Genomic DNA, 26,627 nt, shown 5'->3' with positions numbered 1-26,627 from the left:
AAGGAATAGAAGTTCTAGGGAATGTATTCTGAGAGCCATCACTGATGCTTCTCCCTTCACCAGCTTGAAGCCCTGGCTGCCTCTCAGGCAAGACACCTGACTGATTTTTCTATCACTCTTTAATAGTTAATCCCCACCTTGTCAGTTAAAATATTTCAGTAACTCCCTTAGGCTGGATAAATCCAAGTAAGTTTAAATTAGATGCCTTAGCAACATCAGTCATTGAAAAAGCTTCCAGATACAGTAACCCACACCATCTCCCTCATTATAGACAGAGGGTCTTGAATGAAACCCCTTAATGGGCCTTCTTCATGGCTCTGGGGCAGAATGGGATATATTTGTATTACACCTCACTCAGGATTTTTTCCATAACCCTTAGGAAGGATACATTTTACATTAACATGAAGCCTCAATGTTTCTCAACACAGCTGTAAAATTCTGCTTTTAGCAGAATGCTGTTAGCAACGCAGAAATTTGATCATGTCACACCTCTGCTAAAACACTTTCAAGGACTCTCACCACCTACTGAATTGTATCCTACCTCCTCTTGCTAGAATAGAGAATGTACGGTAATTTAGTCAGCCGCTACTTTGCCAGTCTCCCCTCCACTTCACACCCCAAGCACATTCACACCTCCAGCCAAACAGCTCCTGTACTACTTTCTAGGACTTGCTCTCCTGGGTCCTCATCCATGCTGGGCTCAAGTCTGCTCCCGGTTCTTCCCATCCTGTTTACCCATCCTTCAGAATCTTGTTCAAGGATCACCTTCTCCATCCTGCCTCTCCATACCTGAATATGGATATCTCCAACCAATAGATTCTCATTATATCCTTTACATCCATTATCTGGTCCTAGGTACACAAGTGGCAATTTGACAAAGCCTTTCTTTTTGGTCCTGGTCATATTCATCTTTGTATCAATCCACTGTGTCTGGATCAATGCCTTTCATGTACTAGCTTCTCAATAATACACAACCCATTTCATTGGATATGATTTGCTGCTCTCTTTTTGTGACCCTAAGCCCTCTTTTTGTCTTTTTTATCTCTTTCATATGCTGACCATCAAGTCCACTCTAGGTCCAAGGAGAAAAGTGATCTTCAAACAAACACCAACCCTCCTGGGAACTTACGGGAATAGAATTTGCTTTTCCCTAGGAGGATTAGAGACTATTTGTAAAGCACTCGGGAAGGGAAAATCTCCATGATCCTGTTAATGGCTGTTGGTATTAGTGATTTCCATAGATGCAGGAAGTCTTAGAGTCTTAACTCACTCTCACAAGGGAGTCTGCGTGGCACGCTCACAGACTTAGCTAGTGGAAACTGGTGATGAAATTTTAAATGGTAAAGTCTCCTTGAGTTCTGAGCTTAACCCTAAAGATAATGAATTTTCACTGTAGAAATCTGGCCAATGGCAGTGGCATCTGCTTTAAGAAAGAGGAAACCTTATTATTACTAGTTCCTATCTGAGCTCAATTTTTGCTTGCTTTCATAAAAATTAAAGTAGTTACTTAAGTTTTGTGTTAGTGGATTTTCTTTTTCTAAGTTTACCACCTTTTGGTGCTTAATGGACACTTTTTGTTTTCTAAAGCCAATTTTCAAAAAATGCATGATGATAAATGCATGATACGAAAATCTTATCTCTATCTTGAGACCTATTTGTAACTGGCCTCGGGAGGCCATTCTCTGAAATTGTGCAGTGACGGTTGATTTGCAAACTGCATAGCCTCCTGTGTGCTTCCAAGGGAGTCAGTGCTGAAACAGGGTTGAAGGCCCTTATTCATCTTCCACAAAGACAGTTAAACAGTAGGCATTAAGATGAAGAAAATGTGACTGAAGTAAACCATGAAAACAAGCTTTCAGTTCCTTCACTCTAACTCGGGAGATTTCCACAGTTGAAAACATAGCAACAATGTTTCTCAAAATATGATAATTACTGTCAGCATCTATTTTGCAGAAAACTAAGAGCATAAACAAGTAAAAACATAATACTTTGGGGACGACGAGCATCCAAACAATAGAAAAATTATAAAGAAATTCAATTTTATTATTTTTCTAAGTACACACACTTGTATGAGTGCCTGCATCCAAAATATTTTTGATTCTAGATCAAACAGGACCCAACAAATAGATTTCATTTATAGTTAGGTCCTTTTTATAGTAAATGTCTCTAGATGCTGGGTAATTCTTATCCTTTTAAGCAGAATTTTCTCCTTCCCAATTTCTAAAACAATACCAATTTTTGTATAATGCATTGTACTTAAAGTACAAAAATACATTTCAGATGAGAGCCAATTTAATGAGCTACATTTTACATTTAAAGAGCTCAATCTAGTTTGTATATTAACTTATGTATTTAATTACATTAATTCATTAACTTATCTAGCAAATATACTGTAAGCAATGTGCTGGGTATTCAGATTGCCAAAAGAAAGAAAAAAGTACTAATCCTGACCTCAAAGGACTCATTCTACCTCTAATCTCAAATCCAACTCTTACCCTACACATATCCTATCACGCATAAACTATACATCACAAGTTACCACAATAACGTTCAGCATAGAATGAAGAGCAGGACACAAAGTCACACAAAGGAAAGAATGCCTCATGGGAAAGAGTTTGTATATTATCCACTAAAATAGTGGAGGACTCCAGAGTGGAGTGGGCCAGCCACAGAGGTGCTCAAGACAATTCACTGGGGTACTAGAAGAAAAATAAAGAATAACTATTTACACTTATTTTGATCTTGTGGTATTTATTTTGTGTGTGTTCCTGCATTGGTGTGATTTTTGATGTGCACACTATGTGTGATACAGAGATATATAAATTATAAATAAATAGACACATTCTGAGAGTGCTTGATCTTTTTGTTTTTGACTTCTGGGTGCACAATATAAAAATTGCAGACCCCTTGGGATTGTCAAGCCACTGGATGATTTTAAGCTGGCAAGAATATAGACTGGTTTATATTTTAGGAAAACTACTTGGTGACAATGTAGAGAGCAAATGCAGGGGAGTGAAAACTGACAAAGATACAAGTGAAAGATGATGCATTTCTGAGCTAAAGTAGAAGACTGGTATGACATATATTAGGGAGAATGAATGAGTAGGAATTAACATATGAGGCAAGAGGTTTTCCCTTTTCAGATGTCTAGAGAGACTCTACCTCTGAGATTCTAAGTTTGGTGATAGAATAAATGGTACATCATTAATTGAGATATTTAATACAAGAAAGGATTGGGCCTGATTGAAATAACAGGAAGCGTGAGTTCAGTTTAGCATTTGAGTTGGAGATGTGTGGGGGACATCTTTCTAAGTAGAGATGTTCAGGTAGCAGCTGAATAATTGGGTATTTTACTGAAAAGGGACTAGATGGTAGCCAGATTTATGAATGCTTTTAAACATAGATGGTAGTAGAGTTGTTTATCTTTTATATATGGAGGCCAATTTTAGATTTCTTGGAAGTACTTAAAACCTTGTGCATGGATGGAATAAATAGTTGCTTCCATAGTATCATTTCTTAGCACTAAATTTTTTTCTGAAACAAATCATTTGTTGTATAGGCCTACATTTGCAGTCCTAAAGGTAGGAATCTTGAAGTTTACATATTTAATCGAAGGAACATGACTGTCCTAGCCATTAGGATGGCTGCAGAGATCAAAGCAAGGCCAAATATAATTGCAAGATTGCAGCAAGGGCTAAGGACAGAAAAGCATTATGAAGGGTCTCCATGGAACTGATAAGGTCAAGAGAAATGTAACAGATGTATCTAAAAATGAGGGAAAAGGGACAAGCTTTGAACTTAAGTGTCCATACCTCTCTGTACTGCCCACGTTTTGCTATGGCATGGATTTTGATTACTGTTAATGTAATGAAAGCTCAAAGAATTATACATAGGAGAAAATAATATAATACCAAATGAGAAGCCAAGTTGTTCTGAGTATTATTAATTGATGGTCATTGGATTTTGAATCATGGGGTCATGTCTGTTGGATCTTCTCCCTCTTGTAATTAAATGTTATATTAACGGAGTACTATGGTGGAATCCAATAGTTTTTTAAAAATTTTTCAAACAATTAAGCTCCCAGGGCTGAAGACTCTCATTATATTTGCATGGTACCTCCCAGGCCTGTTTGTATGTGTGCATAGTGGCAAACATTTTGAATATAATAGATATACATCTATTATATATATATATATATATATATTAAGTAGGATCATACAAATTTAATATGTAGTCTTCATTTACCATTCACTGATTCATTCAATATATTTCTCCTTTTTAAAAGCTGCATGGTGGGATGCCTGGGTGGCTCAGTCGGTTAAACGTCTGCTTTCGGCTCAGGTCATGATCCCAGGGTCCTGGGATCAAGACCCACATCGGACTCCCTGCTCAGAGGGGAGCCTGCTTCTTCCTCTCCCTCTGCCTGCTGCTCCCCCTGCTTGTGCTCTCTCTCTCTCTCTGCCAAATAAATAAATAAAATCTTAGAAAAATAAATAAAAGTTGCCTGGTATTCCACATTCCGGGTTTTGTAATTTACAAAAGCAGCGGCCATTCTTGTAAGTCTCCAGTTCTTTCACTAGGATAAACAATGTTTCAGTGACCCAAAGGGTAGTGTTAAATTATAATTCCCCAAGAAATAAAGTCTATGATGTGAAAAATACTTATTTAAATTTATAATCAACATAAAACATAGTATGAGAGGACTACGCATACTAAAGTCATCTGAGGGAATAGAAAATTACAACTGCTGTCTCATATTCATTCTAGGGCAGGCAGAATTACCCAAACAATTTATATTTTATATATAAAATGTGTATTGGGTAAGAGTGTGTCTGTGGATGTCTGTATGTCTATGTGCCAGTAATTGGATCTGTAGAAGTCAAATACATGGATGCATGTCTGATATGATTACTAAGGCTTATCTCCCCAGAACTTTGAGTTGGCGTAAGATACAATCGAGTTGTCCAAACAATACCTAAGCTCAAGAAACATAAGTTTGAAAAACACGTTATATTTTTCAGATCTTTTCTTTGCTGCCATTAACAACTCAACAAACTATCTTAGACTATAAATAGAAACTATAGACTTTAGAAATGACTTCAGTGAGATCCAGATTCTCATATCTAAGTAATGTCATCAGGCTTCGATTTTCTTTCAGTTTTCATCTCAGGGAGACTTTCCTTTTGTGGCATGTAGAGCTTGGCCCATATTAGGTGCTTTGCAAGTGTTCTTTGAGTGAGTGAGTGATGGTGAACAGTGTTATACTAAGAAATAAGGAAGATGATTCTTTTTGCCAACAATTCTAGCAAAAATCTCATAATTAAGCCCCATAGATCCAGTGTGGGTCACTGGTCTATCATTGAACCAACTTTGTGATCAAGAGTACAAAATGCACAGGGTTGCCTGGGTGGGTCAGTCAGGTAAGTGTCTTCCTTTGGCTCTTGGGGTCCTGGAATAGAGCCCTGCATTGGGCTCCCTACTTAGCAAGGAGTCTGCTTCTCCCTCTCTTCACTCATGCTCTCTCTCTCTGTCCCTCTCAAATAAATAAATGAAATCTAAAAAAAATATTCTGCATTGTAAAGCACAGAGTTATGATAGGCTACGAGGTATTCTGACAGATCTCAAGATATGTATTATATTTTCTCTATCTTAGAAGGATTCACGACCTGGTAAAGAAATTAACCACTGAGATATGGACTGGCAAATTTGATATTATCTATCCCTTTATTTCTGAGATTTCAAGAACCTTGTAACTTGTACAGATCATATAATCTGCAAATGAAACCATATAGCTCTGCTAAATACTCATCAAATTATTATTATAAAAATAAAATGTTTGGTATTTAAAGTGTTTTTTTATACAAAGATTATGTATTTTGTTTTCTAGTTTAATCATTACTACATTTTTGTAAGCTTCTTCAAAGGAAAGTTATCCCCCAAATCTAATATTTTTATTGTGTCCAGAAGAAAATACAAATTTTAAAAAGTCTGTTTTTTGGAGTATGTAAAAATAACACTGCAGTGAGATATTTGAGTCAAAGCTGTGATCATGTACAGAGAGCCATGTTATAGTTTATTCTTTATGGTGAAGCCATATGTTCTGGCTTTACTAAGAGTTACAAGTTGTAACTCACTATTGAGGCCAAATGTATGCAGTTATTTTGGAAAGCCAAGTGGAACTTGGTTGCTTATCCTCTCAACTTTTCCATCACTTAAGGTCTTGGCTTAGGATGTTTTAGTGATAATGCAAGAAAAATATATCAAGAATGTGTAACATGGTTTGTCACCAACTGGAATGAATGAACAGAAAAGATGTTTTGTCTATCATCAGAGCTTTTGTACTGAAAGGATTAAAGCTTATAAATTGACCCACATGAAATTTCCTGCCAAAACTGCCAAATAGCAACATATGATTCCATCTAATTTGTAGGCAAATAATAGCTCTCAAAGCACATGAATAGAGAGGACATGGTAAAAATAGATTTAACTCATTTCCCCTGTGTTGTTTATATTCCTATGTAGTTTAGCCAACCCTTTCTTCACTGATAGTGCAAGGTAGAATTTAGCTCAAGCATAGCTGTCATATCACAAATATTTAATTAGTGTGGCCTACATTAATGAGGTTGAGGTTCTGCTATATTGCCTTGTTAAACTCATATACATTGACTTCTTATGGGAGGGGAGCAAGGAGTTCTCCACCTCCACCCAGTACTCCAAATTCAAATAATACTGACTTTAGCATCTCATCATGGGAAATCGACATAATTAAGCACTCTTCAAAGAAAAATAGACTCTGATACCTCTAATGCTATTAAATATTTACTGTGCACATCATTGCAGTAAATTCCCCGACAGAAAGTGATTCTACCAAAGTAGATCAAATGAGAACATCACATCACCTTGTAGCAACTGTATCCAGATTTATAAATTATTAAACAATATACATCTATATGCATAAAATATAAATGTAGTAGTGGCATAGTGTGGAGGCTGAAAAGTCTATAAAACTATGTCTGGAATATGTTTCCCTATACTTCCAATTCTTAGCTCAGACATGAAGCTTGCTATGCTTATCTCTGCAGGTAGGGATTCCCTCATACTGAATGTTGGCCCCATGCTGCAATTAAAATCAAAGAGAAAATAATAATAATCATAATTACATAGTTCCTTGTGCAAATATATATATATATAATAATCAAAGGAGTGGAAAAAGCTTACTGAATTAGAAAAGCAACCCAAGTTATGTCAGGTCCAAAACCAACCCTTTCTGATGTGAGAATCAGGCAAAGGAAAGAAAAATATCTAGCTCATGTCTGTTAATATGTTCTCACTGTCCAGAAAGACTGGGGTCATCAGGAAGACTGACCTAACGAGAACGGCAAAGCTATCTTTCGTTAAAATGCCATTAAATTTTTTTTAATTTTTTATTGTTATGTTAATCACCATATATTACATAATTTGTTTTGGTGTACTGTTCCAAATGCCATTAAATTTTAACTTTTGAGTGTCTCTGGATTCCAGATGGGAGAGTAGAGGTGCTTGACATTTTTCAAAATGACTTGATTAAAAAAAATAACAATTTGAAAAACCTAAGACATTTGCTAAAGACTAAGAAGAAAATTGTAGTAAGCTAGTTGGAATGCCTCTAAACTATACTCTGATTACACACCTGGATAAACATTACCCCAACCATGCTCAAAGAGAACATACTGGTTAGGAAGTTAAGCAGTCACTGGCATCATATTTCAAAAAGAATTTCTTCAGAGCACCAGATAAATACAAATATATGTGGAAGGGACATCTGGGTGGCTCAGTTGGTTAAGCATCTGACTCTTGATTTCCGCTCGGGTCCTGATCTCAGGGTCCTGGAATCGCACCCCACAATGGGTTCCTTCACTCAACGGGGAGTCTGCTTGTCCCTCTGCCCCTCCCCACCCATACTCTCTCTTAAATAAATAAATAAATAAATAAATAAATAAATAAATAAATATCTTTAAAAATAAAATTAAAAGGTCACCTGGGTGGCTCAGTTGTTAAGCGTCTGCCTTCGGCTCAGGTCATGATCCCAGGGTCCTGGGATCGAGCCCTGTGTCGGGCTCCCTGCTCTGCGGGAAGCCTGCTTCTCCCTCTCCCACTCCCCCTGCTTGTGTTCCCTCTCTTGCTGTGTCTCTCTCTCTCAAATAAATAAATAAAATCTTTTAAAAAAATTAATAAAATAAAATTAAAAAACTCAAATATATGTGGAAGGTAGAATTGAAATACAATATAGACCAAACAGCTACTGGATACTATCATGGTGTTTTGCCTGACTTACATTTTTTAATCATAAAGAGGAATTAAAAAAATAAATAATAATATAATCACTTTTTAAATGAGGAATTGAGGTTTATACAGGGAGAAAATTTCAGGCCTTGAATTCAAATCCAGATCTGCTTCAAAGATTCATTCTCTATTCCCTACATAATATTGCTTCTCTAAAAATACATTGAAACAGTACATAATTAAATGTCAAAATAAATAGCATATTTTAAAGTTCAGGTAGGAAGATAAAAAATAAAATAATAAGCAGGAGTTTGTAGGATCTTTTTCTAAGCCATCTCTTACTAGGATATCATACCACACCTTTTTCCCCCCATAGTATCAGCTCCATCATTGGAAGCAGGCCGAATTAGAAGTAAAAATGAGTCAATAAAGTTAAGATACTCTGTTTCGTTTGTTTGTTGTTTCATTTTATTTTGTGTTTTAGTTTTAGAATTCTAATCTTAAGACTGACCATTTTCTACTGATTACACCGGGATGGGCTCTGTCGTATTCTTTCCAATATAATCATGATATGACTAGTTCTATAAATTTCATTCTTAATAGAAAGCATTTAATAATAATGATGCTTAAATAGTCTAAGAAATCTCCAAAGATCTGAAGAGCTTTATGAAATTCTTTGTGAGATAATTTTTTCTCCAGTTTACTCTTTAACTGTTATGGTAAGCACTTTCAAAAAGAAATGTTTTATAGACTCAAGATAAATTCTCTAAGTCGGAAATCATTTGCCTAGATAATTGTTTCTCCTTTTACTAGTTATCAAATAAATGCATGTATGCATGTATACATATTGAACATTTTGATGAGGAAAGAATATAAAAAAGCAGAACAAAAAAACCCATAAAGAAAGTAATTGTCAGCATTTTGGTATGCTTATTTTTTATTTTTTCTATATTTACTTTTGTAAACGTCATATTTTATATTTATATATATATACATATATATATATGTTGTAAGAATGTTATAAAAATTTTCCCCTACATCATTATAAATTCTTTGTAAGCATAATAATTCAAGGTTCATTAATATTTAACTTCTGAAGGTATGAATTATCACCCTAAAGTCAGGCTTTTATTTTATTTTATTTTATTTTGCCTAATGTAAATAATGCTTTGATCAGTATCTTTTTTGCAAAATTATTTGCCCACACTTTTAATGATTGCTATAGCACTGCTTCCTGGAAGGGAACTAGTTAAACTAAAGGATGTGAAATTTTAAAAGGTCTCAGACTTTCATTCTGAAAATTTTTATATAGTATGAGTAAAGAGAATAGCATAATAAACCCTCATCCAGCCCCTCATCCATACACCCCAATTATCCCAATGCTTTGTCCCCTTAAATTTGATCTATTCCTTTTCTCTTTTTTTGTTATCTTTTAATCAGCTTTGCAGAGGCATTTTAAATCTCAAAATGTCATTATTTTCCACCACTAAATTTTTCAGTATGCATTTCTAAAATATAAAAAAGAAGAATATTTTACTTAATGGCTAAATTGTTATTGAACTTAAAAATTCACACCTAAATTCTGAAAATTAATGATTGCTTTATGTCATCAAGTACTCAATCCATATTCAAAGTAAAAGAAAAAAAAAAAGTCCTGCTATCCAGTCAGTCAGTTGAAATCATGATCCATCAAGTCTCCCCACTGCATTTGGCTTTCCTCTATTGTGTCTTAGATCTCTTAATTTATGAATGTTCATTTTTCCATCTTACTTTCTGTGCCAGTAATTGTTTTAAGGAAGCAAGTTGGTTTCTCAGTAGAGCTTCCTGCATTTAGGATTCATTTGATTGCTTATTCATGGATCCTTTAACTTACCTCCTTTATCTTTTGCTCTTGTAAACTGGAAGTTGGAAATCTTGGCAAGATTACTCCCTAAATGTTGTTTTGTCCTTCATATTACATCACATCGGAAACCATATAAGGTCCTGATTTTGGTGATGGTAAGATGATTGATTTTCTAGTATCAGCCTGACTCTAACCTAAAGTTGCAAGTTTCCCTATATGATCATTAAGTCATTCATGGAGTCATACTTCATTCACTGCAATAAGTTCTCTGTTTACTTTTCCTCTACATGTGTTAGCAACTGTAGATGAACTTCACTTAAATCAATTATTTGATTAAGGATTGCAAAATGAAAATATAAGCTTTTAATTCATGTTGCTTAATTGTTTTCCTGAAAGATCTTCATCAAATTAAACACTCATATCAATATATAATTATATCTTTACCAACATGCCTTTGCTGCAGTATTGTTTTAAGAAAAATATTTACTTACTTGATAAATAAAAAAATATATATTTTGTTATATGGATTTCTTCTGGTATTTTTTTTCCTTTTCCTTTCTTCTATTATCACATCATATCACATTAATAAATTTAAACTAGGGTAATAGACAAACCTTATGAAAGAATTGTATTTTTACATTATATATGAAATACCTTTCTTGATTTGTGTTTGTTTTTGCATTCAATTTTCTAACCATAGTTAGGTTGTTTTGTTTTGTTCTGTTTTCCTGATAGAGAGCATGTAAGTGCTGGGGTTTGGGTGTGTCGGGGGACAGGGGTGGAGGGAGATGGAGAGAGAGAATCTTAAGCAGGCTCCATGCCCAGCACAGAGCCCGACGTGGTGCTCCATCTCAAAACCCTGAGATCATGACCTGAGCTGAGATCAAGAGTCAGATGCTCATTCGACTGACCATCCAGGTGCCCCCATAGTTAGGTAATTTATAATAAACTATAGGTTGATTACTGTGTTTCATGCTTTTAAAAGATTTTTATGTGATTTATAACCTTAAAATTTGAGGTGTTTTTTTTATTCTTTGCCCTCTCAATAATAGCTAATATGCTGAGAGTATACTTTGTGCCACACATTGTTCTAAGAACTTTATATTAATTACCTGGTTTAATACTCAAGGCATCTTTACTATCAGCTACATTTTTTATTATGTTCAGTTAGCCACCATATAGTACTTCATTAGTTTTTGATGTATTGTTCATTGATTCATTAGTTGCGTATAACACCCAGTGCTCATTACAACATATGCCCTCCTTAATACCCATCACCTGGCTACCCTATTCCCCCACCCCGACACCCCCAATTTGTTTCCTGGAATCCATAGTCTCTCATGGTTCATCTCCCCCTCTGATTTGCCCCCCTTCAGCTTTCCCTTTCTTCCCCTAATGTCTTCTGTGATGTTCCTTATGTTCCACATATGAGTGAAACCATATGATAATTGTCTATCTCTGCTTGATTTATTTCATTTAGCATAATCCCCTCCAGTTCCATCCATGTCGATGCAAGTGGAGGGTATTCATCCTTTCTGATGGCTGAGTAATATTCCATTGTATACATGGACCACATCTTCTTTATCCATTCATCTGTTGAAGGGCATCTCAGCTCCTTCCACAGTTTGGTTATTGTTGACATTGCTGCTATGAACATTGGGGTGCATGTGCCCCTTTTCACTACATCTGTGTCTTTGGGGTAAATACCTAGTAGTGAAATTGCTGGGTCATAGGGTGGCTCTATTTTTAACTTTCTGAGGAACCTCCATACTGTTTTCCAAAGTGGCTGTACCAGCTTGCATTCCCACCAATGGTGTAAGAGGCCACAGTTTTTAAAGATTTTTTATTTATTTACTAGAGAAAGAGAGAGAGAAAGAGGAAGCATGAGTGTGGGAAAGGGCAGAGGGAGATGGAGAAGCAAACTCCCCACTGAGCGGGGAGCCCCAACAAGGCACTTGATCCCAAGACCCCAAGATCATGACCAGAGCTGAAGTGAGATGCTTAACTGACTGAGCCACTCAGACACCCCACTATCAGCCACATTTTGAACATGAGGACATTGAAGTACTATAGAACTTATGGTGTAATCTATACCTCAAAGCCAAACTGTCTGTCTCTAGAACCTGTATATGTAATCAAGGTACTGCATTGTTTCTAGCTATGATATAGCTTCAGTTTGTTTTCCTTAAGGGCTATTTAAATCAGAGACAAATAACAAGTGATGACTTTTTGTCACCTTTACAAATAAGTGAAAACTTATCAGCGTGTAAATTTCTTAAATCACAACATTTTTTTTGCTAAAAACTCTGTAGAAAAGTATTTTTAAATAATGTATTTCTTGGAATAGCATATATTAAGATAAAATAATATATTTTATGATTGAATAAAATAGGGAGTTAAATAAATTGTTATTTGCTTTTGTTTTATTTAGGAGTCAGCAAACTTTTCCTGAAAAGGGCCAGATTAAATATGTCCAGTGATGTAGTCTTTTGTTGAAACCACTTTATCATAGTGCAAAAGCATTCATAGACAATCTATGAATGAAGGAGTGTGGCTGTGTTCCAATAAAGTTTTATTTACAAAAGCAGGCAGTGGGCCATATTTGGCTTGTAGGTCATAGTTTGCATATCCCTGATTTTATTTCTAACTCCTGGGTTTTCAGAGTATTTAGTCTGTTACCAAACATTATTACTGCTTAAGATGTCTCCAAGAGGCCACTTTTACACATTGAATAACACTCTTAGTTGGAAAGAGAAAGGAATACAGGCCAACAGAAGTCATTTTTCCAATCTCCACTATCAGTTCCCTAACTGCTCAATACCTAATCCTGAAGCCAATGTCACCTATTTTGGGTATTATTATTTTTTTTTACGGTTCCCCATATCTATGTACAAATTTCTATTTAGTCACTATTGCCTTATTGACAAATGATCTCAAAATCTCAGAGACATAGAAGAAAAAAACCATGTAATCCTCATATTATAATACATCAGTTGAGGGTTAGTACTGAATTCGCCCCTACTCAATTCCTGCTCTTTTCCTTTGCCAAAAGAATATCATTCTCCATATTATTGCTGCTTCTTCAGCACAACCTTACCCTAAAGAAAATCTCTGGAACACAGCTGAATTGAAAAGAGCTATATCTGAGCCATCATCAACTCACAACTGACATGTAGCATGTGTGAGAAATAAATCTTTGTTGTTATAAACCACTGGGATTTTGTGGTTCTTTGTTACTATAGCAAAGCTTACAAATATCTAGTCTTTTAATAGTTGCAAAGTAAAGAAAAAGGAGCCTATGGGAAATGGGAAAGGTAGTCTGGGATGAATGGCAACGGGAACACATCTGGCTGTTCAGTTAGTTTCTATGCAATAGAGCAATACATATACATGGGTTTATGTGTGTTTGTGTGCATATATGCATATGTGTATACATGTGCATATATAGAAAGTTGTGGGGGAAGGGAAGGGAAGGGAAGGAAAAAAGAAAGAATTGTTTTAGGGAAGCTCTCTTACCTCAGACTTAGGAGCAGAACTGTGGGAGGAGGTCAGTGAATGAAATACTTTTTCATTTCTTATGGCCATCTGGGCTATTCTGGCTCAGAAAAAAAAATTACATGTGTAGTGTAAAAATATTCTTCTCAACCCATCTTTAGTGGTTGTGTTGTTATTCGAGATTTCCCTCACACCTTGCTTTATGGTCTTATTTTTCATTTGTAGTCTGGTTGTTAGCATTTGTAAATATTTTTAAGAAAATTTATTGGGGAATATATTGAGAATGATTAGTTCTTCAATATTAAGCTAGGTTTATTTTTCTACTATTTTTGAACTGGTGTTTTCTCTTTTTTTTTTAACATTATAAATAGGACAGTGCATATTTTGCCTAATGTGGTTTCCTTACTTAGAAATAGAATTAACCTCTTGGAAATAAGGAGATTGTAGTCTGGTGAGATTTGTTTGTGGCCATAATCATCTCTCTTCATTGTTGTCATGTTTTGGAACTATAAGGGAAAGATGAATTTAGTGGGGGAAGATCAGAGCTTCGTTATTAAAACATTCCGTCTCTCCCCAACTCCCCAACACGTGTTCCATTCATGGTAGAGAAGTGCTTTATGCTCCCTTAGCCTGCTCTTCTCCTAGAAGACAGTGTCATACTGTATGTCAGGGAAGATTTATAGCCTGTTGAATTCACCTTTTTTTTTTCTTCCCTAACAGTTAATGTAAACAATAAAGAACACAAGCTCATGAAAAGACATAACTCTTCTTGTAACCCGTGTCACTACGATTCAAACCATCCACGTACGAGAAGACAGTAGGGTCTGATAGCTTTACAAACTCTTCCCCTTGCCCCACTCCCACCTTCCCAGAGAAATAACAGGAAAAATCATATTTTGTCATATGAAAATTTCACCACAAAAGACGATGTATTAGCTGAGAAGCTAAATCTCCCACAAAATCCGACTCTGTCATTTGTTGATTTATAGTCTCCTGTATTAAGCTCCTTTTCTGCAGGCTGGGGAGAGAAGTTGGACTAGCCTTTTGTATTTTATTTTTATTTTTACTTATTTTAATTTTTTTGACTAGCCTTTTTTAAATTCACTCTTTTTCACTTGTTTATATTTGCCACTCAGAACAAATGGTGATTTTGGTAGATGAAAAGCACAAATTATTTTTTTTTTCTCCAGCAGGTGCCTAGAAAAATCACTCACTGACGGAGAAGTATATTTATTTCTTCCTCCTCCTTCTTCTGGTAAATAGAATTTTTTCTAATAAACAGACTCTTTTTAACTATTCCCAAGATAGTTGTTTGGGTAGATATTTATCCCCTCATTGGTAGTGCAGGAAACATATCAATGAAGATCTGGCATTTATAGAGAAAGAACTACACGATTTCCCCAAAGTTGAACAAATTTCTTCTCTAGTAATCATTAGGCTTTTGTGCATAAGATTTTACAGTGACATGTTTAAAATTAAATTTTAAAAATATATAATAAAAATAAATGTATTTGGCTAATTTTTTCCTTAATGTCCCCTAGAGTAAGGAGTAAGTGGTCAACTATTATTTATAGTAAAGGCTGAAATTGGGAAATTCATAGAAATATTACATTCTAATGATAAAGAAGAGAAAGGAGAAAGAGAAAAGGAAGAAAACTGAGAAATTTCTACAGAAATGAAGCTGGCCAAGAATTTCTGCTATTTAAAGAACTATTTATAAATCTCATAGTATAGAGTATGGCACACAGTAATTGATCTATAGGTGTGTGCTAAATAAAGAGATAAAAACTCTCCTCCTCTGTACCTCTGAGCTGAGTGGTTAATGAAATTAAATCAAATAGCAAAATCTAATTGATATTAGGAACATTATTCTTCCCTTCAACCTGGGACAGTAGTATCATTAGCACATTGGAAAGAGTTTCTAATTTCCCCCCTTTTCACTTCATCGCAACAGGTCCTATTGATGATGATGAATCATTTCTGCATCTGTTTCCCTTTTGGACCCTCATTGCACATTGACAGTGACACATTTCTCAATGCCTTTTTTTTATTTGATGGCAGTGAGTGAAGCCTTTGCTGTTAGCACAATTGCTTTAGTTTTGAAATACCAAATGAGATAATGAGACCCCAAGAGTCACTGATGGTGAAGAGAATAGATCAGATGGGGTGATGGCTTTGTCTCCAGAGATTCTCAGTAGCTTAGGAGCTGATTAAATGTTCATTCCATAATGAGTCTTATTGCCCTGGGCCTAAGCTGTGAACCAAGAACCAATTTGGTACTTGATAAGGTGTATTAAAAGGCGGGGTATAAGTTTACAGTGGGAGAAACTAACTTGATCTGTATAAGTGGAAATTGGCCACAATAAATGTTTGGTAGGGTAACAAAAACCACAGAGAAAGACATGTACAGTTTTACAGAGTAGAATGAACAGTCAAGATGCCAACATGTAGTTAGGTCTCTTAGCAGCCACTAAATACAGAGGTCTTTTCAAAACTCTAGACCATTGCATAAATGAATAAATACCCTGGATGGTTTTTAATCTGTCATATTAGAGTCTCCATTCAGTGCCTCCTCTGCTCAGTTAATGCTGAAGAATCCTTGTTCCACAGCACATTAAAGGTAAAAAATGTGCATTGCTAATGTCTGAAAATGCACCCAAGCCCTTATTCCACACGGTTGTTTTTGGATACCTAGAAAATGTTTCTAACACCCATTGACTTTCAGCCATTACATATGTATGAGATATGATGAATAGTTTTAACTGGGATTTAGATGGACAAGAGTTACAGATTAGCTCAGGAAGTGAGTACTTTGAGGATATCTGCAGCAAATGTGGCACACAATCTTGGCAAGAGATAATGTGATTTAGTATTTCCATCTGACTTTTGTCACTTTCAGTCATGTGGCTTTTGACTGCCCCTTATCCTCTCTGAGACTCAGTCATCTTGTCTTTAACATGGGTATAATAAGATGCTATACCCCCCCTCAGGAATATCCTCAGGATCAAATAAGATGATGATACATGTGAAAGCGATTGAATTGCCAACTGTGAAGTAGTGGATATACAAGTATTAGTCTTTATGATGCATTAATTGAATCATCATTTATTAAACCTGTATAAAGCATCAGGTTTTGTAATAAGAGCTGGTAATATGAAGCTCACTAAGACTCAGTGTCTGACCTCAAGGATAAATGCATAATTATTAGTAAAATACTCCAAATTCAAAGCTAGTTCTAGAAACTTCACTTCATGGTATCATAAACAGTGAAAAGAATGACAGCATTTTTAATCCTTTAAGATACAGGCATATTTCAGAGATATTGCAGATTCAGTTTCAGACCACTACAATGAAGTGAATATTTCCATAAAGAGAGTCACATTAAGTTTTTGGTTTTCCAGGGCATATAAAAGTTATGTTTACACTATTACTGTAGTTTATTAAGTGTGAAATAGCATTAAGTCTAAAAAAATAACATAGGTATCTTAATTAAAAATACTTTATTGCTAAAAGATGCTAACCATCATCTGCACTGTCAGTGAGTTATCATCACTGATACAGATCACCACGGCAAATTAACAATCATCAAAAAGTATGAAGTATTGTGAGAATGACCAAAATGTGACAGAGACACGAAGTGAGCACATGCTGTTGGAAAAATGGTGCCAACAGACTTGCTCAATTCAGAGTTGCCACAAACCTTCAATTTGTAAAAACGCAGTGTCTGCCAGGTGCAACCAAGCAAGCACAAGAAAACGAGGTACGCCTGTATTTATAGTTCTGATAGAATAAGTGCTCAAAAGTAGTGGCTATTACTTCCTAAGGTGTTAATTCCCCCATGTCCCCATTTCTATGTGCAGACCCTACCAGCATAGACAGCATTCCCACCATTGCTGTGAAGTGGGCGGAAGCCACAATATACTGCTCACCCTCGTCTTCTAAAAAAACAAACAGGACGAGCTCTTAGAGTTTCAGACCGCATCTCTCCACTGCTCTAAGCCTCCACTGACTGCCCATTGTACTTAGAATAAAAGCCACTGTATTCACTGTGACCATGCCTTGGGGCTCCTCTCCAGCCCCTCACCTGTATCCACCATATCTCAGTCACACTGCCCCTCCCTGTTTCTGACACAAGCCTGTCCCAGCTACACCTCTTCTCCCTCTGTCAGGGATGTGGTCTCCTGGACATCCATCTCTACCAGGTTTTCTTCTCCACTTTCCTCAGATCTCTTCAGAAGACCCATCCCCAGAGAGGTCTTCCCCATCACAATACTTTCTTCTCTTTCATAGTTATATTCACTTATCCATTTTTTAAAAAATGTATTTATTTATTTAAGAGAGGGAAAGGAGGGGCAGAGAGAGAGAGAGAAGCAGACTCCCTGCTGAGCACGGAACTCAATCCCAGGACCCTGAGATCCTGACATGAGCCACCCAGGTGCCCCTCACTTATCAATTCTTGATATTTGATTATTTTTTTATTTTTCCCTCCTCCATGCAGTGCCCTCTACCTAGAACTTGCTATTGCCACTTATGCAGCATTTGGAATCTGAGGCTCATGGAAGTAAGTGAATTACCCACCACCTCTGCATAACTAGTACTGGAAATTTATCTCTGAAAAAATAATCTAACCTCATTATGTTGGCTAGGATTTTGTAATGGGTAGAAAAAGGAAAGTGGATTTGAATGGCCTTTGTACTTTTGTAGATTGTTTAAGGACTAAGTATAAACTTTTGTGTCATGGAGCCAAAGCAGACTTTATTTCAATATTATCTTCCCCTTTGTAGGCCATAGAAAGTATTCCCTCCCACAGCTGGTAGCACTCTAACTAACGATCAGATGCTTAATTTACATATGCATTTAAATTTTGCAACAGTCCCAGGCTACTGTTAAGATTATCTTAGTTTTACAGATGATATGAGGAAACTAAGTTTCGGGAATGTCCAGTAACTCATATAAGGCAAATGGGGGAATCAAGGTTTGGAATCCACCTCTCTGTGATTTCAAAACTGCTGCTCTCTAAATTATGCCATACTTTGGCTCCCCTCATCATACTTCAAAATCATCACATAGTTCTGGCAACCCTCAAATAAACTACTAAGATTGCTAGGCCAGATGCTGGCTCTCCAGCATCCCCTATTTGAACACTAGACCTGAGCAACTTTGGGCACCAATGGGGCCGACGCCTTCATGCTTCATGATGCAGATAACTCTGCATCAAAGAAACTTGCTGGAAGAGGAAGATCATGCTTTACTTCCCACAATAGGATTTTGTTTAGATGTAATGTTGGTGCATTAGTGAAGTGCTCACTTTGAAAATCTATGTGTTTGGCTGACTCAATTCCCCTCATTCAATATTAATAAAAAAAAATCAATGAGACAATGCACTGTCTTTTTATTGTCTGTTGTCCCTAGATCTCCAGGCCTTCTATAAAAATGAACCAATTATACCTTGCCCTTCTACATAGTAGCCAATATTTAATTTATTTAATAAGTTGGTAAACTGAGGCAGCTTGGCAAGTGACAGGATACACCCATGCACCTGTGTCCCCCCAAGGGAAAATCAGGACCTCAGTAAATGCTGGTGTTGCCCATCTAGCACTGAGCAGAAGTCACCTCCAGCAGGAGAGTGCTTTTCTCCCCTCTAGGATCATGACTGTAGAGGCAGCAAACATGAAGAAAGATTATAGGTCAGTAAGCATGCACTTTAATTAACAGTTATCTGCTATCCCAACAGAAAACAAACTTCAACTACAATAGTCACAACAACAGTAGGCTGAACACAGAGCTCCCTTGATGAATGCAAACCAGAATTTTTATTTCTGTTGAAGACAAGTGGAGGTCAGCATAAGTGGTTAGTACAATTACTAGAACTGCTTTCTCCATTGAGTCTGAGTTAGGATATAAAGCCTTCAAGAATGTGCAATAGATGAGGTCCCTCACACTGTGTGTTGTGCATGAGTGGTTCACCACCCTCTCCTGTTAGTTACCATACTTCCTAGTTTAGGACCCTATTGATTGGAAGCTGTATCACCAATTTAATGGGAACTTTGAAAGGAGAAGATAAAAAAGAGGCAGAGGAATACTAACTCATTAATTGAAAATATCAACTGTCAGGTGCAATTTGGGAAATGATTTTTTAAAAATCTGTGCATCTTAAAATCAAGGAAATGCTGTTATCAATGCCTGATTAAAACTTCTTACAAAGATCCTTAGTAAAAACACTTGGAGAACTGACAATTGCATCTTTAATTATTCCTGAATTCTGATACCTCTATGAAGAGTCATTTTACTTTTTTTTAAAGCTTTTATTTATTTATTTGACAGAGAGAGAGAGCACAAGCAGGGGGAGTGGCAGGCAGAGGGAGAGGGAGAAAGGGGCTCCCCACTGAGAAGAGAGCCCAATGTGGGGCTTGATCCTAGGATCCTGGGATCATGACCTGAGCGAAAGGCAGATGCTTAACCAACTGAGCCACTGTCCAATTTTCCAACACCATTTGTTGGGAAACAACAATATCCAGGTGCCCCATTTTTATATTTGATAAACATATTAGCCTGCAACATTTATTGAGTATTTACTAAATGCCTGCTACTGTACAAATACCATTTAATATAATCCCTATGCCAATTCTATTTGGTAAATGCTTTTATCTCCATTTTAAGGTGCAGAAATTGGGGCTTAAGTAGAGCAAAGAATGTGCTAAATATCAGGTGATCAGTAAATGGCAGAGAAATATATAAGTCTAGATAGGGAGATTCTAAAGTCCTGACCTCAGCTCTGCATCAGTTAAAATTTCTTGGTTGCAAGCAACAGAAACTGGCTATGGCTAATATAAGCAGAAAATGAATTCCTGGAAAGATGTGAGGATTAATATAAAGAAAGACTTGAGAACCAGTGAAACTCTAGGCATCCAAGTTGCAGAAATTGTTGGACTTTGGTTTCAATCATTGCTATGAATCCATTCCAAACATTTTAAGTCTTTTGGTCACTGTTGACATGTTGCAGGGAAAGAGCACAGTTGTCCAACCTTGGGTCAGCTTCCCACATTATAACTATTGATGGGCAGTGTGCCATACTTAAGTGTCTTTCCAAATTGAATCCAATGGTGGGATGCAAGTGATACCCAAAGCAAACAGTATATTGTTACTATAATAAGAGAGAATGGGTGGTAGACAGTAAAGATCAAATGACCATTAAAAATGTTTTGTTGGAAGGGATCTCTTTTATGACAACAGGATATATTTTTTTATAATAGGAGGATACAGAATTAAATTTGAATAAAAAAAAAAAAAAAAGATGAGGCACATTTAGATCCTAAGTCTTTATATCATGTCAGCTTACCAACACATCAGCAGGCCAGCCCTCCTGCCCCAGTCCCAACATTCTTCCTCCTCTCTTAATGCTCTGGTACTTCCTTCTTGTTTGTCCTTGAACCTTAAAGCAGGGATGACTACCTGAATGAAACATGCAAGCTGTCTTTTAGTTTCTCCTTTAATTCATTTTTTAATCCACTAATTATTGATGATCTAGTAGTTGCTAAGCAATGTACTTGGTTGTGAATACATTTAATTCCTATGCTTATGGAGTTTGTATTCTAAAGACATTGGATAAGAAAACCCCAAGTAAACATATAATTTTATTTTATTTTTGTAAACATATAATTTTAAATTTAATTATTACCTTGACTATATCAGGTGGTAGCCAGATTAATTTCATCAGAGTATATATCATTCTATCCTTAAAGTAGTTTGAATATTAGATTATTTTTTCTTTTCTTAATCCTACGTTTCCATTTTCTAAATAACCTATTGACCTTAATTTTAACCTCTGGAGCATATTATATATATGTATATGTATCCCTCACCTGCAGATAATAAAGACAATTAGCAAGCTATAGGTACTTTCAGAGTCATTTAATAAATACACAGATTTTTTAAGCAAGCCAAATGTAGCAACAAATTGTTCCCTGAACTAAACCATTGGCATTTAATTCAGGTCCAGGGCATAAAATGTATTATCATCTCTCATGAAGTGTTTTGTCAGACTTTTGACTGGATGACCTGCTGAGGGTCCCTAAAATGCTAAAATCATTCTACAAATTGGAAAATCAGGATATTGAATCAGTCGACCTTTAAGATCCCTTCAAGTTTCAGAATTTCATGTTTCATTATCATTATTTATGTAATAGAGTGATTTAGCAAACTAAGTTCCAGTGAGGCCACATATGCCAGAAAATTCCTTAATCTCACAAGCCAAGGCAATAGAACGGAAGGGCATTGTAAGTAAATAAATGTATCTATTCACTCAGCAGCTATTTATTGAGTCCTCATTGTTTACATGGTTTCCCAGGACATGCAGCATGAGTGGACTCACATAATTCCAAGAGAGGGTAATTCTGAAGGAGTGAAGACGATTCATTAGCCAATATCCAAATACAAGGAATCAGGAGAGATTTATATTTCACTTAGGTGTGCGTATAAAGTCTGGAGGTGTTTGCTCTGTATTTGTTCAAGTGATTTTAGTTAATGTTGCTAATTGTTTTATGGCTCTTATCTGTTGGAAGCTATTCAGGAGGTCTTCATAAAGGCCTTAGGGATGACATTCCCCTTCCTTTCTTTAAAAGGACACTATCACTCTTCAACAAATGGTGTTGGGAAAATTGGACAGCCACATGTAGGAGAATGAAACTGGACCATTTTCTTACACCAGACAACAAAACAAACTCAAAATGGATGAAAGACCTAAATGTGAGACAGGAATCCATCAGAATCCTAGAGGAGAACACAGGCAGCAACCTCTTTGACCTCAACCACAGCAACTTCTTCCTAGACACATCTCTAAAGGCAAGAGAAACAAAAGCAAAAATGAACCATTGCAACTTCATCAAGATAAAAACTTTTGCACATCAAAGGAAACAGTCGACAAAACCAAAAGACAATGTACAGAATGGGAGAAGATACTTGCAAATGTCTTATCAGATAAAGGGTTAGTATCCAAGACCTATAAAGAACTTACCAAACTCAACCCCCAAAAAACAAAAAATCCATAGGCAGAAGACATGAACAGCCATGTCTTCCAAAGAAGACATCCAAATGGCCAACAGACACAGGAAATAAAATGCTCCACATCACTTGGCATCAGGGAAATACAGATCAAAAAAAAATGAGATACCACCTCACACCAGTCAGAATGGCTAGAATTAACAAGTCAGGAAACAACAAGTGTTGGTGAGGATGCAGAAAAAAGGAAATCCTCTTACACTGTTGGTGGGAATGCAAACTGGTGCAGCCACTCTGGAAAATAGTATGGAGGGTCCTCAAAAAGTTAAAAATAGAGCTACCCTCTGACCCAGGAATTGCACTACTAGGTATTTACCCAAAGGATACAAACAGTGATTTGAAGACATACCTGTACCCCAATGTTTATAGCAGCAATGTCCACAATAGCCAAACTATGGAAAGAGCCCAGATGTCTATTAACAGATGAATGGATAAAGAAGATGTGGTATAGGGAAGTCTGGGTGGCTCAGATGGTTGAGTGTCTGTCTGCCTTCAGCTCAGGTCATGATCCCGGGGTCCTGGGATCAAGCCCCGCATTGGGATCCTGGCTCAGTGGGGAGCCTGGTTTTCCTTCTCCCTCTGCCTCTCCCCCTGCTCATGCTCTCTCTCTCTCTCTGTATCTCTGTGTCTCAAATGAATAAATAAAATCTTTTTTAAAAAAAGATGTATATATATGTATATATATAAAATGAAATATTAGCCATAAAAATTGAAATCTTACCATTTGCAATGACATAGATAGAACTAGAGGATATTATGCTAAGCTAAATAAGTTAATCAGAGGAAGACAATTATATGAGTTCACTCATATGTGGAATTTAAGAAACAAAACGGAGGATCATAGGGGAAGGGAGGGAAAAATAAAATAAGATGAAATCAGAGAGGGAAAAAAACCATAAAGAGACTCTTAACTATAGGAAACAAACTGAGGGTTGCTGGAGGGGAAGAGGGTTAGGGGACTGGGTAACTAGGTAATGGGCATTAAGGAGGGCATGTGATGTAATGAGCACTGCAACTGATGAATCCTTGAACTCTACCTCTGAAACTAGTAATACACTATATGTTAATTAATTGAATTTAAATAAAATAAAATTTAAACAAAACAAAAGGACACCATAAAATGGAAAGAAAAGACTATGTTTTTTTTTTTTTTTTAATGTTCCTGACTTAAGACTGATAACCAGTGAGGTAAAAATATGAACTAAGTTTTGTCAATTATTACATAAAAGAAGAGGCAGAGGAATTACTAGTAAAGATGGCAACATAGCTTCAGAAAAAAAAAATAAGAGTGACTTTTCTTCTACATGGATGAAACCTTTAGTCATAATATCCAATATTTTTGCCGTTCTTCAAATACACTCTGAAGTAAGGTAGATTTTCTTTCTCTGAGAGTTTAGAACAAGAACTTGCCCCCACGTGCATATGCAGTACTTTTTTCTCCTTGAAAAAATTATTACATATCCCATTTAAAACTTCTTAGTTAGTCTTAACAATTACATATTAGCTAGGGTAGTAATAAACAAGCTACCCATAAATAAGAAGCTTTATTTAGCACTGGGTATTGGCTGCTGCTTATGTTAGTGTCAGGGTCAGGGATGGAATCCTGGGGTCCTGGAGTCTAGCCATTCTTTCTCTTCTTGTTAAATCATAGTTGGCTCTGATGTGAGTTTAAGATGTTGGGCAGATGTTATCAAATATGCTTCAATGAGAGGGGATCATAAAGCTCTTAAGTCATTTATCCTTCTAAATGTCAAGTAACTAAATTGATATTCCCATCTGCTTAAAACCTTACTGGGAAGAAAGGAAAATGAGGAATGGAAATTCAATTTTCTTTCAAAATGACTTCAGTGTGTTATCATGCCAGGGACATCTATTTTTGATGTTTCAAGTTTAGAAAAGAGGGATGGATAACTTTAGCAACTCTTTTAAATTTTATTTCTTTGAAATGCCAAATAATTATGTGCATTCTCTACACCCATGATTGAAAGCAACAGGGTTGTCCTTTAAAGAAAAAAGTGATAAAATGTTAGGTTAAAAATGGCAACTGGTCTGCCATTGTTGTGAGTTCTTTACATAGTTGCCTTTCTTTCTTTTTCATTATCACAGCTGAGAGCCATTTTTTTTCTTGCCTCTGCCCTCCCTACCAGCATGACCTCTGTTTCATCCCTGGGTGTGAGTTCTCTATCAACCATCCTCCAAGTTTATGCTACAAATAGTTTAGAAATGTAGATGTGCCCAGCATTCTATGTTTACATATTTACATAGTGCATCTTTTGTAAATAAGATGCGCTATGTAGATATGTGTTTACATATTTGTATGCTGCATTTAATTACAAATTATATATTGCATATTTACAGCATTAAAAGGATAGAAACCAAATCACTGAGACAGTTATTGCTGGCATCTAAGAAAGTGCTTATAGCTAATGTGTATTAAGTAATTTCCATGAGCTAAACACTACTCTAAGTGATTAAGCTATCCATTCACTCTTTTAGTCCCCTGATTCTACGAGGTAGGCAGTATTATTATTCCCATTTCACAGATGAGATAAATGAGACATGGAGTGGTTAAGAAAGCTCTCCAAGATAACAGAACTAGCCAGTGGCAGAGCAGGAATTAGAACACAGGCCTACTGGCTCTTAGCTTTTGTATCAGTTTCCTCTTGCTACTATAACAACTTAGTACAATTTCAGTGGATTAAGCAATACAGTCATATTATCTTACAGCTCTGGAAGTCAGAAATCTGACATGGGTCATACTGGGCTGAGATCAAGGTGTTATCAAAGCTGTGTTCTTTCTCAGGCCTTTAATATATAATCCATTCCCTTTCCAGCTTCCAGAGGCCACTTGCTTTCCTTGGCTCATGGTCCCTTCCTCTGTCTTCATGGCCAGCAACAGCAATGTCAAGCTGAGTCCTTCCTATGTTGCCAGCTCTCTGGTTTTCTCTACCTCTTCCTTTTTCCCCTTGCAAGGGTCCATGTGATTATGTTGGGTCCACACAAACAATCTAGGATAACCCACCTATTTTAAAGTCAGCTTATTAGAACCTTAATTCCATCTTCAATATTAATTCCTATTTGTCATGTAACATAAAGTATTCACAGGTCCCAGAGATTAGGATGTAAACTGTTTGCGGTGCCATTATTTTACCTACCACAGTGCTATGGACTGAAGATCTGTGTCCCCTCAAAACATTCGGTTGAAACCTAATCCCCAGTGTGAAGGTATTTGGAGTTGGGGTCTTTTAGAGGTGATAAGCGTTCTAGATTGGTGCCCATAGAAAAGAAAACCCAGAGTGCTCCCTTGCTCCTGCCATTTGAGGACACAATGAAAAGCTAGTTCTCTGTAAGCCAGGAAAAGAGAGCCTTCACCAGACCTTGAACTTCCCAGCCTCCAGAACTGTGACAAATAAATGTTTGTTGTTTATAAGCTACTCAGTCTATAGCATCCTGTTATAGCAGCCAAAATGAACTAAGACATAGGTTTTGCCATTATACCACACTGCCTTACTAAAGATTGCCTTAATAATATTAGGTACCTTTTATAGACCAGATTAGATTTTATTAAATATATTTACACTCTGTCCTTACTGAAGGCAGGCAGCCTTCTTTCCTATTAACAGATGAAAAAATTGTTTCAGAGAATTGAGTCCTTTATGCATAGTAAATGTGAGAGGTGAGGCGGGGTTTGAATCTAGATCTATCCACTCTAAAGGTCTTGTTCTTTCCTATACTGTGAAATTTCAGCTAACTTGTCTGTCCTTATATTAGGGTTTTTAAAGATTGACTGATTGATTGATTGATTTTAGAGAGAGAGCGAGTGGGGAGATGGGCAGAGGGAAAGGGAGAGAGAGAATCTCAAGCAGACTCCGCACTGAGTGTGGAACCCAATGCAGGGCTCAATCTCACAACCCATGAGATCATGACCTGAGTCGAAATCATGAGTCAGATGCTTAACATACTGAACCAC

The sequence above is a fragment of the Zalophus californianus genome, chromosome 11 (genome assembly GCF_009762305.2).
Source record: "Zalophus californianus isolate mZalCal1 chromosome 11, mZalCal1.pri.v2, whole genome shotgun sequence".
NCBI lineage: Eukaryota > Metazoa > Chordata > Mammalia > Carnivora > Otariidae > Zalophus > Zalophus californianus.
This window is presented reverse-complemented; position numbering follows the sequence as displayed.